We start from the raw sequence: 16,142 nt of genomic DNA, 5'->3' as shown, positions 1-16,142 counted from the left end.
ACAGGAAGGCAGTTTCTGAAAGTAAACTTGGAGCCCACCTCCTTTGCCTCCCTGTGCAGGGCTGGGTCTACTCCGACCAGCCCAACAGCCTCGATGGGCCTTTGTAACAACAGTGACTACTTCGGAGAGCTTACTCCATGCCAGCACATCACACGTTACCTCAGCTACCTATCCTGACATCCTGTAAATTAGTGTTGCTCTGCTTTCATTGAGCAGATGGGAAGTGCTGAGGCTCAGAATGGTAGGCCATCATGCCTAGGTGGGCCAAGCTATGAAGGGGAGAGCTGACATTCAAACACAAGTCGTTTGGTTCCAAAGCCTGAGGCCTAAACCTCTATGCTGCATGGCTCTGCCTGGGAGGCTCCATCCCAAGCAGTCCCTTGAAGGGAATGGAGGCCAGACACATCAAACACTTGAGTGCCTGGTAGGGTATGGCAAGATTATGATAACAGGAGGACAAACAAAGCTCTTGGGGAGTCCGCAAGAGGGAGGCTGGTATAAACATCTGCCTGGGCAGCAGGCCAGGAATCTGAGTAAGGGACATGGGAACAGAAGGAGGTAAGATATGAGGGGGAGACCTGGCTCTAGTGCCTTGCTCGCTCTAGTGCCTTGCTCTCTCTGAACCTTGATTTACCCAGGTGTTAAGGAAAGTCCTTGGAATAACTCCAGAGGCCCTGCTATCCAAAGACCCTTGGACCTTGGGAAAACAAGCAAGTCCCAGTGACACCCTCGCTACGAGACTCAGGGACTCTGAAATGTCCTTGGCTGTCCTGGCCAGCTCAGCTGCTGGAAAACAGGCTTGCAGAAGCAAAGGGCTTGGCTGGCATGCCTGGGCACCAGTGAAGTGTGGGTCCTTAGGGGGCACATTCCACCCATTGTCAACTTCTCCATGGCTCCACTGGAAGAGGTACCACCCAGCCTGGACTCAGCCCAGGAGCCGAGGTCATATCCAAATGCCCAGTGGAATGCCTCTCCAGGCCCTGCTCTGCCCTGTCAGCCCTGTTCAGACCCATATGATACTTTTTTTTTTTTTTTTTTTTTTTGTGGTGTGTGTGTAGGGGGTGCCGCTTGTATTGTAAAGACTGGCCTTGAGCTTTGGGGCTTAAGCAATCCTCCTGCCCCAACCTCTAGAATAGCTATGACTATGGCCACCATGCCTCACTCCAGAACCTTATATGTCACTAAGTCCACTCAATATCACCCACCCTTCAAAGACCCTCACTAACATTTCCCTAAGGCTCACACTGGGATAGAGAGATAAGAAGTCCTATTAGAAGCCACAGAGAAAATGGCTACCCTCCTCCCCAAAGGACTGTGCAAATCAGAGGCTGTCATGTCAAGTCAATGTAGACCTTTAGCTAAGGAATGGGCAGAGAGTCCAACAGGGCCAGCCTCAATTCTTACTCTGGAAGGTGGAAGGGGCAGGGACTTGCTAAAATGACTCAAGTACTCTGTACTCGCAGCTCTCATAGCTGCCCTGTCAAATCATATGCATAAAATGTTTCTGCTCAATAACCTCCCATGAGTCCCACCACCAACTGGGCAAAGTCCCTTAAGCAGATGAACCACACAAGTCATTGCTAACAGCCTCTATTAACTGGGTGTAGTGTGTGCCTGGGCCTCTGCTTGGTGTTTTCTGTTCATTTCTCTTAACCATTGCAGTACTCTGTGAAACAGGTGCTATGATAGCCCATTTTTGTAGATGACAAACTGAGGATCAGAAAGGTTATGTTACTTGCCCAGAGTCACAGCCACATGGCATTCATGCCTGACTGATTCCAAGTCCAGATTCCTAACAACTGTATTATATCACCTCTTCAAACGTTCCCTGCCACCCTTAGAATTCTAGGGCCAGCTCAACACTTCTATGCACAAGAGAGTAAACCAAGGGCCAACCAACAGAGCTCTCTCCAGCCTCCCCTTCTACCTCCGGCCGTCCCACCCCAGAAGAACTCCCACTCGGCAGGTATGCCAAGTGGGAAGGCTGGGACCTCCACCATGACAACAAGTCCCTTCTGTCCAGAAGGATGGGAAAAGTAGGAGAAAGTTTGCAGAGAGGGAGAAGAATGTGAAGGAGTCAGGAAACACGCATTTTCATAGAAGAGTCTCAAAGCTGGGGCATCCCTCACCCCGACAGAAACAGGAGCATGCATTTATTTACACCCACAGGACCCCCAACAGCATGTGCCCATATTTAGCACAGCTGACTGCTACCTCTCTCCCAAAACCTGCTTGTCCTGCAACCTTTCCCTTCTCAGTAAATGACAACACCATCTTTTTAGTTCCTCCAGCCAGAATCCTGGTAGTCAACACTCTCTCCTTTCATACCCCACAGCTAATCCCTCAGCAAATCCTGTCAGCTCATCCTGCAAAATGAATCCAGAAACCCCTGACACCCACCCCTCCACTCCCCCACCATAGCCCAGCCACCTTCCTCTTTCATTTGCATGATCACAGCCACCTCCTGACCAGGTGTCCTTCATCCCCCACCAATCTCTCCCCACCCTCCAGTGTCTTCTCCACACAATAGTCCACATGATCCCTCTAAATATAGGGCAAAGCCAGGCTCAGTGGTGCACACCTGTAATCCCAGTGACTAGGGAGGCTGAGGTAGGAAGGTCCCAAACTTGAGGCCAATCTTGGCAATTTAGTGAGACCCTGTCTCAAAATTAAAAAATGAAATAGGCTGGGGATATAGCTCAGTGGTAAAGCATCCCTGGGTTCAATCCCCAATATCACAATAAATAAATAAGAATAGGGCAAAGCAATCAGTCCTACCCCAAGCCCTCCAGCATGTTCCCCTTCCTCAAATTTAAAAGAGCAAAGTCCTCCTGTGGGCCAAGAAGCAGAACCCTATCTGCCTGCCCCAGGCCACTCATTCTCTGCTCAGCAGGCCTCCTGCCTGTTCTTTACCCATGCTCTGCACCCCTGCCACACAGCCTAGATGACTGCTCTCCTCCCAGAATGATCCTCCCCAGTTTTCCTGTGGCTCCCTACTTCACTCTGGGAGTCTGCAGCCCCCCTTGCTGGAGACACTAACCGACAAGGTAGAGATGTGTCCCAAAGTCATACTTTCTACCCCCAAACCAGCTTAATTTTTCTTTCAGACATTTCTTGCTGCCTGGACATTGTGAGCATTTGGTGGCTTGTTCACTCTATCCCACCAGCAACTCCACCTCCAAAACAGGGACTTGGTCTGTTTTGTTCATCATGGCATCACAGTTCCTAGAAAAGGGCCTGAAACAAAGTAGATGTGTAATAAAAATGTGTCCAATGAGGAGCTATTACCTCCCTCACTTGGACACACCTTTTATTCTTGGCAGCCCCCAGGAGACCAGGAGGCTAATACCACACCTGTGCCAGGTAAAACCCTGAGGAAGAGGTTTCACACAACCAGATCCTGGGCAAATCCCCAGTACAGCATTGGGACAACTGATCACATGAATCAATGGACAGGCCTTTACATCTGTCCCTGACTGGTGCCTCTAAACATCTTTTTAGCCACTGAGGAAGAACTTCTGGGTCCTGACATGGGCAGGCTGGGGCTGCTGTTGGCCTCCTCAGCCCATCAGTGCTGCCCCATGCTCCCAGCAAATGAGGCGGAGGAAGGAGGCCCAGCACCACGCCTGCCCTGTTCCTCTTGTCAGCAGGAAGACTGTCAGAAGGAAACTTTGTTCTCAGAAGAAAGAGCAAGAAGCCAGTGCCAGGCGGAAGTGGGCAGAGACAGCTGGCCCATCAGAGAGTTCAGGGAAAAACAAAGAAGTGGGATGGAGTATGTGTGAGGGGTCACTCGCACACCCAACCGGTTTCATGCCTCCAGGGTATAGCGACCATGGTTCATTTTCCAGAACCTCACTTCTAGGTCCTCATAGATAATCAGATGATTGTCCTAGCTGGGTGATCTGCACTAACCTGCAGAAGCAGAGGGGATAGAATCAGGAGATCTGGGGCTCCAGTCCAGCTGCCACTCATGTGTGACATTAGGAGAGCCTCCTACCTCTACGTGCCTCAGCTTACCCAGCTATAAATGGCCTGTTCATTTGATGTTTCAACCTGTATGTCACAGAACCACACAGTGAGGGACCCTCAAGCTGTGGCCAGGTCACTAGGCCACCCAGGCTCTGCCCTCCATGCAAGGGCCTACACCAGAGGCACAGCACCTGCCTGCCCCAACCCAGTCCTCCAGCCTGCTTCCAAAACTGTGATCACAGCACTCTCCTGAACTGTTGCCTGATGTGAATGAAACCCTGTGGGCCTGGCCAGGGTGAGGCCAAGCCTCTTTATCCTACTCGCCACACACCTGCCTGATGATCTCTGTGTTACCCTCTCTAGGGTAGTTCACAAGGCACAAAGACTGGGAGGAGCCCAGCATGTTCGTACAGAGGATGAATGTGCAGCCCAGAGAGAAAAAGAGGCATATGGAAGTCACAAGGCCCAACTGTCACCCACAGTCCTCCCTAGCAGCCCTGGGCTCCATGCACTAAGACACGGTCCCCAAAGTATGCTCTAAAGACCCCTATGTCTGGATCTTCTGAGGAGGGGAGACTGTATCCCAGGCAGAATGAATCAGAGCAGAGGACTTGGGTGAGAGGAGGGCAGAGATCTGCATGCCTTTTTAGCAAACTTCCCAGGTTTTTCTTATACCCAAACCACTGCAACCTCTCAGCTAAGACCTCTCCCAGGAGAAGACATCTTAGCTGGCCTTGAGAATTTCTTGAATGGAAAGACAGAGGGACAAGGGAGCAATAAACAATGCAACACACTCTAGAAGGAGCATGAAGCAGATAAAGAGGAAGCCCAGCAAACACCTGAACCCTCCACCAGGAAGCCCCCAGGACTGCTGGGCCATTCCTTCCCCAAATTCCCCAAGTTCCTGTGGGGGTGTGAGTAAGGGGAAGGACAGCAGGCGGAGGGCTCCTCTCCTGTTGTGCTCCAGGGCTGTCATCTGCAGCTTAAGATGCTGCCTGGGTCAGTGGCTACTCAGTGGCTATGCAGCCAGAGCTTATCTGTGGGGAGGATTCCAGGGCTACAGGGCAAGATGATCCAGAGCCTTTACCAAATGGAACCCGGACCACTGGTAGCGACCTACCACTGCCATGCCTTTCTTCCCTTAAGAAGCACTTGTTATGCTCCTGCTGCATACAAAGTCCTGAGCCTAAGCACAATGCTTTGAGGGACACACAGATCAGGCAGCCCTCACCCCCAATAGTTACCAGGAAGACAGATAAGGCCGCTCACTACAATACCCGGGGAAAGTCCTCTGCCACTGGAGAATGTAGGCTCAAGGTTTTTCAATCTTCCAATTTTTGAAGTAAAGCCAGAAGTCTGGATTTTTATGTAAAATCTCTTTGTCAGCAATTCGCTCGATATTTGGCATGAACCAAACAAAACCTGCCCATGGGGCAGATGTGGCCTGCCAATTTGTGACCTCTGTTTTCTTAAAAGGGACAGAGAACAACACACTGTGGAGCTTAACAGAGGCCCCTGTCCTGTGGCTGAGGTAGCTGGGAAGGCTTCTTGGGGGAGGAGATCCGTGCTGGGCTGCAGGAATGGGGAGGCTCTCGGTGGAGGTAATCTTACTGAAGGAGAAGGGCTTACATTGCCACTGGAACCATAAGGCCTCAAGCAGAAGCCACCTGGCAGGCCAAAGCAGGGACCTAAGCCACTCAGGCAGCCTGTCTCCCCACCCTCCCAAAAGAAGAATGCCTGTCGCTGCCCCCAAAGCAGGCACAGAGACTTCAGCTGGGTTCTGTCCCCAGGTGGTAGGAGGAGGGGCCTTGGGCCCAGCAAACCTTCAGGACTCAATCTATCAGTGGCAGACTAGCAGGGGTCCGATTTCAAACCTGAAGCCTGAGGAAGGCCAGCAAACAACAGCTCTGTGGGGGAAGGGAGAGAAAGAGACAATGGAGGGACAAAACGAAGCTGAGAATGTGTCCTGCCTGGCCAGGCCCCCGCTGTTACATAACCCTGCCTTAGGACAAAGCCAGGACTCAGGACACCCTGCCCAGGTCCTCCCAGAATGTGGAGAGAGATGCCTCCCTCCCAGTCCACCACTGCGCTCCAGCTTTGCCCTGCTGCTCCCAGAAAGCCCAACAGGGAGTGCAGAGCTAGGAGAGGAGACCAAGACTCCAAGATAAGAAATGTACAGCATCACATCACAACTTAGCAGCGAGACCAACACCAAGAGCAAACTCTTACCCTTTCACCAAGTGATTACTTTGTACCAGGCACTGGAGTAAGTCCTTTACTGCACTATCTTAAGTCCAATGATAACATCATGAGATAAATATCCTTAACTACTGCCATTTTCCACATAAGAAAACTGAAACAGACTAGATAACTTACCCAAGGTCACACAGCTAGCTTTAAGTGGAGGAGCTGTCTCAGAACCTGACAGCCGCCTCTAAGGCCACACTGACTCCCAGCACTACACTGCCCCTGGGCTGCTTTCTGCCTGCACCCCACCAAGGCCGCAAGTCTCTCAAGTCTGCAATGTATGTGGCCCCTGCCCTTCTGTTGGCACTTCACAGAGACACCCAGCCTTCTGCAAACCTGATGAAACTGATAAGACTTTTTCTTAAGAATGTACAGGATCACATCACAACTGATAAAATGTACCTGATTTCAGGGGCTCACAGTCCCTGCACTGGTGGGAGGGCGAGTCAAGATCATGCAGTACTTGAGACAGGAGGTGGCAGAGGGAAAGGAGGCACCCAGGCCCTGCCAGCTTCTCCTACCTCCAAACTCAGAGCCCTTCATCCCAGGCGTGGGCAGGAATCGGGGTTCAGGGCCTACTCATCCCTTCAGGCTGGGAGGACAGAATGAATCACAACACACAATGGCCTGTTCCTCTGCACCCACTGCGTGTGACTCACAGCTCCCAGCTGCTAGGCAGACGGAGCACAGCTGGGCCTGGCATCTGGATGGGGGTGGTATCACCAGGCACACCGTCCAGCCTTTTCTCCACCCCTGGGCCACCTTGCTGTAGACTGGCAGCTCCCCAGTAGTAAGGCACATTTCAACCCCTGCCCAGTCCCCATGCCAGCTGGAGCCCCAGGGTGGTAAGGCAAAACAGAAAACCCTTGTAGGGTGCAGGAAGACCCAGTTCTAGCCCAAGTCTTCTGCCACCTCTCTACACCATGGTGCAGACCCCTCACACCTCAGCCTTGTTTCACCAACTAAAAAATGGGAAGACTTCCCAATGGTCCTGCCCAGAGTCCACAGCCCAAGGCTATCAACAGCAGCACCTGACAACTTCACAAAGCGCTGAGATCCTGCTTTCAGCAAGTTCCATAAACATCCTTCAGAGAAACAAAAGTTAAACCTAAAGACTACTTTTTTTAAGGATATAAAGAAGTCCTTTTTATAGTCCAGCTTCCCCCACCCCACCTCCATTGTTCCAAATATCCTCTAAGGACCTAGAAAATACATTTGATTTCCGACTAGGGTTTGGGCTTGGTGTTCTTCCTCTTGGAAGCCGCCCTACTCCTTGCTGGCAGCCTTCTCACAGGACACCCCAGCAGCGTCCTGAGCCACCCAGAGGGCTACAGCTACCTAGTCAGCCAATTACAGAGTGGGGTATGGAGAGTTGTGGGAAGAAAACCCTTCCCTGCTTGGAACAAAGATAATTCTGTGATCTGACCCCAACAGTGACTCTGCCCAGTGTGGGCAAGTCCATGCTCCTCTCTGGGCTTTAATCCCCTAAACAAGATGGAAGGAACCCTATAACTGTGAGGGAAGCCCTTAGACTCCTGGGAAGTACCTTGGGGACACTAAGGAGGAAAGAACATCAGAAGGAATAATAGGCAGATCCTAACCCTCCCACACCCTTCTGCTAGAACCAAAGGAGACCCGCTTTAATCTCTCTGATTTCATCTCATCCTAACTACGGACCTTGAACTTACTACTGAGTCTCTGAGCCTCAGATCCTCTGAGTTTTGTGGCCCATCTACAAAACAGGGAGGATAACAATGTCTATAGGAGAGGCTGCAGCTACCCCAAACAAGTCCCACCAGCCCTTCCCCATGCCTCACTCACTCTTTTGCTAGAATACATACTTGGAGACAACTTTAGAAAATCAATCTAAATTATGCAACACAAATACTCTAGGACAATTCCCCACTGTCCTTCTTCCAATGAGATCATGCTTCTAAGCGCCTCTATAGAACTATAGAATTCCTATATCTAGCCCCTTAGAGCTAAATGGCCTTGGTATTTTTATCTATAAAATGGAGATGATAACAGTTCCTACCTAACTTATAGTATTATTCTGGGAATTACTCCAGAGTAGGTAACATGGAGGTGCTTAGCAAACATTGATAAGCTGTCAAAAATGTGAGCAACAATTATGATCATTGTTTCAGTTACTGAGATGCTTAAAAGCACTGGCCTGGTGATGGTTCAGGTCCCTTAGCCCTCGCAGCCTACATGTGGCCACTGCAACCCATTCATGTGCATGTCCATATGTGCACACACCTAAGCACACACCGTCCTCTAAGGCAGGACCCACACTCTCTGCCTGGCCCCGGCCTTAGAACATAGCCAGATAGCTTGTTCCTGGCACCCACCCATGTCACCCACAGAACTCCCTACTCTTCCATCCCCAATCCTGTCTTCCTCAAGTTGCCCCAGCACTGTATCCTGTAATCATGTTGGGGTAGAGCTGTACCTCACTTCTATGTCACAAGATTGTCTCCTGGGGAATAGGGAGATATTCTAAGATGGTGGCTCCTTGAGGAAGAGAGAGAGAAACTGGGCTTTACTCTGCATCCCCTATTTTTTTGAGGGGAGAGAGTAATCAGGGATTGAACCCCAGGATATCAAGGGGTTTAAAAAGCCAGGGACATGGCTGGGGATATGGCTCACTGGTTAAGCTTTTTAAAAATATATTTTACTTAGATATAGGTTCTCACCAAGTTGCTTAGGGCCTTGCTAAGTTTCTGAAGCTGGCTTTGAACTTGAGATCCTCCTGCCTCAGCCTTCTGAGCCCCTAGGATTACAGGCGTGCACCACCACTCCCAGTTCATTGCTCACATTTGCTAGGTATCTGAATATGCTAGAAGCTGAAAAGCCTCAGGAAAAGGGCATTGATTTTCTTAATTTTTATTTTATGACAACCCAGTGGTTCTCAAACTTTAGCATGAATCAGAATCACTGGAAGATTTTTGGGCTCCACCTGCCACAGTATCTGACTTGGTAGGTCTGGGGTAGGGCCAGATAATTTATTTGCACTTTTAACTAGTTTCCAGATGATGCTGATGCTGCTGATCCACAGTCCAACTTTGAGAACTGCTGACTTAACCTACAGGTGAAGCAGGGTGGTAGACAACACTTCCACTCCTATACAAGCAGGTGTAAGGAGGAAGGGTAAGCAGGCATGGAGAAAGGCCCTGCTATGACAACATTCGCTTCTCCTCACCTGGCCTCTGCCTGGGCAGGTAGCTCTATGTGCAAGGCTAGGGGTGCAAATCATAGGTGGATGCCGCTCAGCAATGACTACAGCAAATCTCCACCCACCACCACCTGGGACCTGCCCAGACAAGCCAATCCTTGGCCAGCCTGGGATGCTGAGAATTCAAGCCCTCCCTCAGGGAACCAGACCACAGGTCTGAACGAGACCAAAATCCCCACCATATCTGAATCACATGAGCTCCAGGATTCTGTTCTCACCTCCAGAAACAGGGAGCTCAATCCCTCCAGACACAGCCCCACCATTTTGGCCCATTCCGATATTTTTGTTGTTTCTTTATTCGACTGAGTTGAAGTCAGTCTGCCCTGACACATCCACCCATTGAATCTGCCTCCCAGGGCCTCCTAGAACCAGGGACAGGCCATAGCAGTCCCTCATAAATCAGGAACCCTGGATTTAATCCCCTAGGTCTAAACTTCCCCAGGTTGAGCCACCCACTTCACTAAGCCTTAGCTGACCCATCTGTTAAAAGGGAGTAGCAGCAGTACATATCTCCTACTGCTGCTGTGAGGGTTACACAAGCTCCTTAATCAACACTAACAGCATTGGAAGGAAACACGTACACCTATAACTATCTATATGCAGCCTTGATTATAATTCTGATAAGACAGTTGGAAATGTATTCAGAAGTATGTTAAAATTGCAATAAAAGATCATACCTGGGGGAAAAAAAAAAAAAAAAAAGACAACTAACAATACCAGGCTGGGGAAATAGCTCAGTGGTAGAGAGCTTGCTTAGAATGTGTGAGGCCCTGGGTTTATCCCTAGCACCATAAAAACAAAAACCAAATAACTACAGCAACAAATGCCAGCCACAACAATAATCATAACTAACCTTAACTGAGGTTGTAGCTAAGCTCTGCCCTGCCTTATCTTTCTAAATGCTGCAAAATGGGACAATCATTATCCCTTTTGTGCAGATGAAGAACTAAACTGTTTGCCCAAAGTCCTATAAGCAGAAAGTGTCCAAGGAGGGATATGACCCCAGCCTGTCTGGCTCTGCATCTCGTTTCCATCCTTGGCTCTGTCTAGATCTCCTACTTACTATCCCAAGATTAATTCCAGGTCACCTTTCCCTGACACCATCACCTTTCCCTGGCACGGGAGGCTGGGCAGAAGGACTCACAAAGCTCCAGCCCATAGTCTATGCAATATGAGAATGGGTCCCTGATGATGAGGGTAGCCACAAGGCTACCAGCCCAACTCATCTGGTGAAAGCTTAGATACCACTCACGTTGGCCACCAGGAAGGAGACTGAACCTTTAGAACTGGACCATCTTAACAGAGGCATAACAAGGGAGAAATTCTAGCCAGGCTGCCTGGATGTGACCAGTAGCTACTGCATGCCATGCAACTGCCCCTCTCTCTCTCTCCAGGCCTCAGTTTCCTCATCAGCACAAGACTTCTCTGGCCATTGGGCAGAAAATTCATAATTTGTCATGTCCCTACCACTTTTTTTTTTTGGTACTAGGTCTTGAACCAGGGGCACTCCACCACTGAGCTACATCCCTTGTTCTTTTTATTATTTATTCTGAGACAGAGTCCCACTAAGTTGCTGAGACTGGCCTCAAACCTGTGATCCTCCTTCCTCAGCCTCCTGAGTTGCTGGGATTACAAGCATGTGCCACCATGCCCAGGCCTATCACATCTTAATCATAAATGAATTCCTGGATTCTGTCCCTGCCTCCAGATTTTACTCAGATTCTAGAGATTCTTTCCTCTCTCCGTAAAAGGACAGATCACTTCCTAGCCATAAACAACAGAAACCACTGGTATCTGGAAACAGTTCCTACATACTAGACTCTAACCATGCCTCAGGCACCAGCTGTTCAACCTCCCTGCCAAAACAGGACTATTACTATCCCCATTTTACAGCTGAGGAAACCAATGCCCAAGGAGATTTAGGTATTTTGCCCTACACCACACAGCTAACAATGACAGATCTGGGACTTGAACTCAGGACTCTGTACTCCACGCTGCAATGCTGCCAACCTCCTCTAGAAGTAAGTCACACGCAACTCCTGCCTATGGAGCACAGTGCCTAGAAGAGATGAGATAGCACTTGAAGGATTCCGAGTTCAAAGCCAGGAGTGGAAGAGCACATGAGAGGTCCCTTCTGCATAACAGGTACTACACATGTAAAGAAAAGCACAGGCAATGCCAGCACTGGAAAATTATGAGTGACTGCATGGAAGAAGTGACACCAGAGCTGTGCAAAGCTAGGAGGATTTGGGATGGGTGAGGGGAAGTGAGGGGGTACGGCCTCCTCATCGTGAGCAGAGATGTAAAGGCAGGAGGAGACAGGGCACAGCCAGGGAGGGGAAGAAGCCGGCTCTGCTTAAGGGTTGAGGGGATGGGACATTAGGTGCCACCATCACATATCGGGCCACTTCTACAACCTGGCCCTCAAATAAACAACCATTCATTTGTCAAGCACAACTTAAGTTTAAATTCATCCAACCTATATCCAAAAAAAAAAAGGCAGTTACCAAAAAAAAAAACAAAACAAAACAAAAAAACCCAGGAGGCAACTTAGCACAAAGCCTCCTCCACCTGGAAAAGAGCTTCGCCGGCAGCCTGGCTCTATCCCCCAGCACATGCATTCCAAGACCTGTCCACCCTTCCACTGACCTCCAAGACTCAAATTGATGAGCTGAGCTTTGTTAATGGCCCCACAGGCAGGAAAAAACACCTTTGCTAGTGAACTCTGGAGACCAAGAGACCCTCCTTTCACCTCTACTACAGGAAAGGAGGGGAGCAGCCCCGTCATCCCACCCCCAACTTCTCATTTTCACACCCATGAACCCACCAGCTGTTTTCCCCAACCTGTACTGACCTTTCAGCCTAATTCATTATTCAGCCTTATCTACTCATAGTTGAGGACAGAGAAAAAGACCCCATTTCACAGGGACACAAAAGCAGAGGTTCAAGAACTCTGTGAAACCACAGACTTCTGCAGCCCAGGCCCTGGCCGCTGCTCCAGACATCCTCGAGGGGCTGAGAGCATTCCAAGACACAGGACTCTTCCCAGGCGGAGCTCTGCAGGCCAGTGGGTATGGAACTTCCCAAGTCACACAGGAAGGGCAGCTCCAAAAGCCATGAGAAAAGCAAGGGCTGGAAGTGGGCCGAGCACCACCCAGATGCTAGATTCTTGGGTGAAAAGGGAACTGAGAGAAGTCATCCAGGCCCGACCCTACCATACCCACTCCCGCGCCCTTACTCTCTCTCCAGTCTCTCCACACTCCTTTAGCAATGGGGCCCACACCTCCACCCCAAGCAGCTTGTTCCTGAGTGATATTCCCTGGGCCTGTCACTTTGGTACTGCCTCTGTCCTTAAAAGCCCCACAGTACAAGACTATGCCCTTTGCCCACAGTGAGCCTGTCACAGATTTGAAAGCAGTGATGCTGCTTCTTAAGGGTCCTTCCCCAACCTTAGGCCATATATGATGACTCCAATTCCCAAAGCAGCTACAAAGTCCTGTGGTCCCCCTTCCTCCCTCTCAGTCCCACTGCCTGAGTCAGACTTTGGACAGCTCTCTGCTAGTCCATGATGAGCATCTCTGGGCTGGTATCAACCCAGCCACCAACTTTGGCCAAATGACCCCTGAGAAAAACAACACAAAGGATGGAAACAGATCAGGCATGAGTTCAAATTCCAGCTCTATAAGTGACTCCACCCCTCCGAGCCTCCATTTCCCCATCTGAAATTAGGGTGGGGGTGGGGTTACCAGCAGCAGCAGCAGCTACTTTGCAGGGTATTGTGAGACTTCAATGGGGTGTCTGTAAAGAGCCTGGCATAGTGCCTGACACAAGGCACAGTAACAGGCAGCGACTCAACGAGCTGCTTACAACCCTCTGTCCTCTCTGTCAGTTACAAAATAAAACTCCGGAGCAGGACGCTGCAGGCTCCCCACAATCCAATCTTGTCCCCATTGCCCCTTCCCACAGTCTGCAGCCTCACAACATGTCCTCTTTCAGGAAGCCTCACTGACATTAACAACCAGAGAACTTTCCCTACCACTGGCATTACAGAGCCTGTCTATCACTGATCACAATCACCTCCTGCCTGAAAGCCATCACTTGGATCCTCCAGCTTCCCCCATCAGATCAGGAGCCTCGCCAGTCAAAATCTAGCAGCACCTCACCCCATTCCATGTCCCCTGTCACCCTGGTCACACACATTTTCCATACATATTTAACAAACTATCTTAACGTTCCATTTCAAGTCAAGAATGTCCAAGTCCTCCAAACAGTCCAGATATTTCAAGCTATACTCAAAACCAAATTCCAATCCAGTAGAAGTCTGCCCAGTCTCCAGAGACTAGGAGGCCTGGCTTTGGTCCCAAAGCATGGACACGTGGTCCAATGCATGGACTAGCAGGTCCCAAGCCGAGACAGAGAGAGCTTTGGGCTGCTAAGACCACGGCCCATTTCTAAGTTTCTCGGATGCAGTTTCTCAGTTGGCTCCTAAGCCAATCCTGCCTATGATTTCTCATTCCTGACCACATCTTCAATCTATGATTGCAAAACCGTTGCCCTTGTGTCAAGAGGTTTACTACCCATCTTTTCTTGCTTGCTGACTCCCTCCCTTCTTCTGTTGACTTTCCCAGAGGCCTCTCCTCCTGTTCTGCCCACATTAACAAGAAGAGTCTGACACATGACAAGGGACAGCCCTAGCACTCAGGACCCCTTTCACTCTATCACTTAATTTGTTGCCTGAGCCCTCTCAATATCCAGCTAAGTAGTGGAATTTCCACTTCTATTCCTACAAGCAGGAAGTGAACTGTCAATCCAGGAGGGCTCCCTATTCCCAGGGCCCAAGAAAAAGCCTACAAAATGTGCAAATTTCACTTTCTCTTCTGCAGCAGCCCTTGGAGCTGTTACAGTATAATGCACAAACTTTCCTCCCCCAAGAATTTCTTTCATCATCTACCCTACCCTATCTCCCTCAGTCCCAGGTTCTAATGGCAATTTGCTCACCATTTTTAAAATAATTAAAGCCCCCTATCAGAGACTGATTGGTAGTCATGAGATATCACCCCACCAAAAGATAGGGCCAGTCCTGAGTAGGAAAGCCAGTGGAGTCTGAGTCACCCCACACATTCACTCTATGGAAGATTTCCTGAGGACATACAGGGGGCCCAACACTAGGCTGGCTAGGAGAGGAACCTGTAAATACATATATTTTCCACTAAGATTCTGTAATCCTGACACTAGCTCATTGTCCCCCCACCCCCCATTACTAGCCTCAAGGACCTTCAGGGCTGGAGCACAGAGACTTGTTCCTTAGCAATGAAGACCCTACTATCACAAGGGCCATGTCACACAAGAATACACTTGGGATATAAATCCCTTGGCCTCAGGTCTCTCATCTGCCTTAAGGGCTCCATTTCTGGGCTCTATCTCTGCCCCCTGCTGATCTGAAAGTGACAGGGTCTGAACCAAGATGAAAGACTTTGCCGCCCCCTGGGTGCTGAGGAAAGATCTGTTGACAAAGCCCCAGCTGTCCCCAGTCAGAGTCAAGGAGACCAGCTCCTCCCTGCACCACCCACATGGGTAGATCACTCCTGCTACCAACCCAGCCAGCAACAGAACTTGGACCATTAGGGAGCTCCAGGCCAAGACTCCAACTGACCTCCCTCCTGTTCCAGCTGGCCACACTAACATGAGCCAGGGCACAAGATCTCACCCTAACAAGTGTCAGACAGAAGGGAGCATCACCCGGGGGGTAAGGGTGATGGGGGAGGAGGGGCAGGAGTTCATATAATTTAAACTGAAAATGAAACTGACAGCACAGTCACAGCAAGACCTTGTAGAGACCTATAGTGAAACATAGGGCTGGGAGAAGGGGTCAAATCCCCAGCTGCATTTCCTACCTGTGTGACCTTTACCATTCTGTGCCTCTGTAAAATGTAGCTAATAGTAATGTGGGATAAATAAGTTGGATGATGTATGTAAAACAATTAATCAGCCCAGAGCCTGGCACAGAGTAAACATGCAGTAAATACTTGTTGAATATAAGCATGCCAACATTTACTGAGGGACCAGACTCATTTCACATCCTCACTTTCAAAGATACTTTATTTTTCCCATTTTATAGGTGAGGAAACTGCAGGTAGGCCAAAGTAAGGAATCTGCACAGGCCACACAGCTGAAGGCACAAACGCCCAGGTCTATCAGACCCACAGACCAAGGGGCAAAACTGCCCCAGGACATTCCGAAAGCTCTCCTGGAGGCATGGGGAGGACAGACAATGGGGCATGACAGGGTGGTGCTATTATGCTGGCACGATTTCTGGCACTAAAGAGCCAGGTGGCGATTCCTCCGATTCCTGGCAGGTCCCAGAGCCTAAGCGTCCTACGGACGTCCCTTCCTCGCTTCTGTCTGAGGCATTAAAGACAGCGTTCAAAGGGGGGGACTCCCCGCTCCCAGAACCTGAGGGAGGAGGGAAGTTAAAGACCAGGCCGCTCAGAGCCCAGAGAAAACCGGTCTGGCCGCCTAACCCTTCCCTGAAGCCGGGACCCGGCCTCTAACCCCCTCCCCTTGCTAGACAAAAGTTTCCCCTGTTCGGGAGCAGGGGAGGGGGAGGGGGCATTCCTCGTGAGTGACATTATCCGTGACCTACAGCTGCCGCGCTGCCCTCGCCCGCACCCCGGCCTGCCCCCGGCCCCCC

At 50.1% G+C, this 16,142-nt stretch overlaps 1 protein-coding gene across 2 annotated transcripts in view; it reads right to left on the bottom strand.

The window, feature by feature from the left end:
- The window catches only part of Ndst1 (N-deacetylase and N-sulfotransferase 1), an 84,178-nt gene that overhangs the window by 43,584 nt on the left and 24,452 nt on the right, over positions 1-16,142 (bottom strand). The window lies entirely within an intron of this gene.

Source organism: Marmota marmota, unplaced genomic scaffold, assembly GCF_001458135.2.
Source record: "Marmota marmota marmota unplaced genomic scaffold, marMar, whole genome shotgun sequence".
Classification (NCBI taxonomy): Eukaryota; Metazoa; Chordata; class Mammalia; order Rodentia; family Sciuridae; genus Marmota; species Marmota marmota.
The sequence above is the reverse complement of the archived record's forward strand: the minus strand, read 5'-3'. Positions and strand labels throughout refer to the sequence as shown.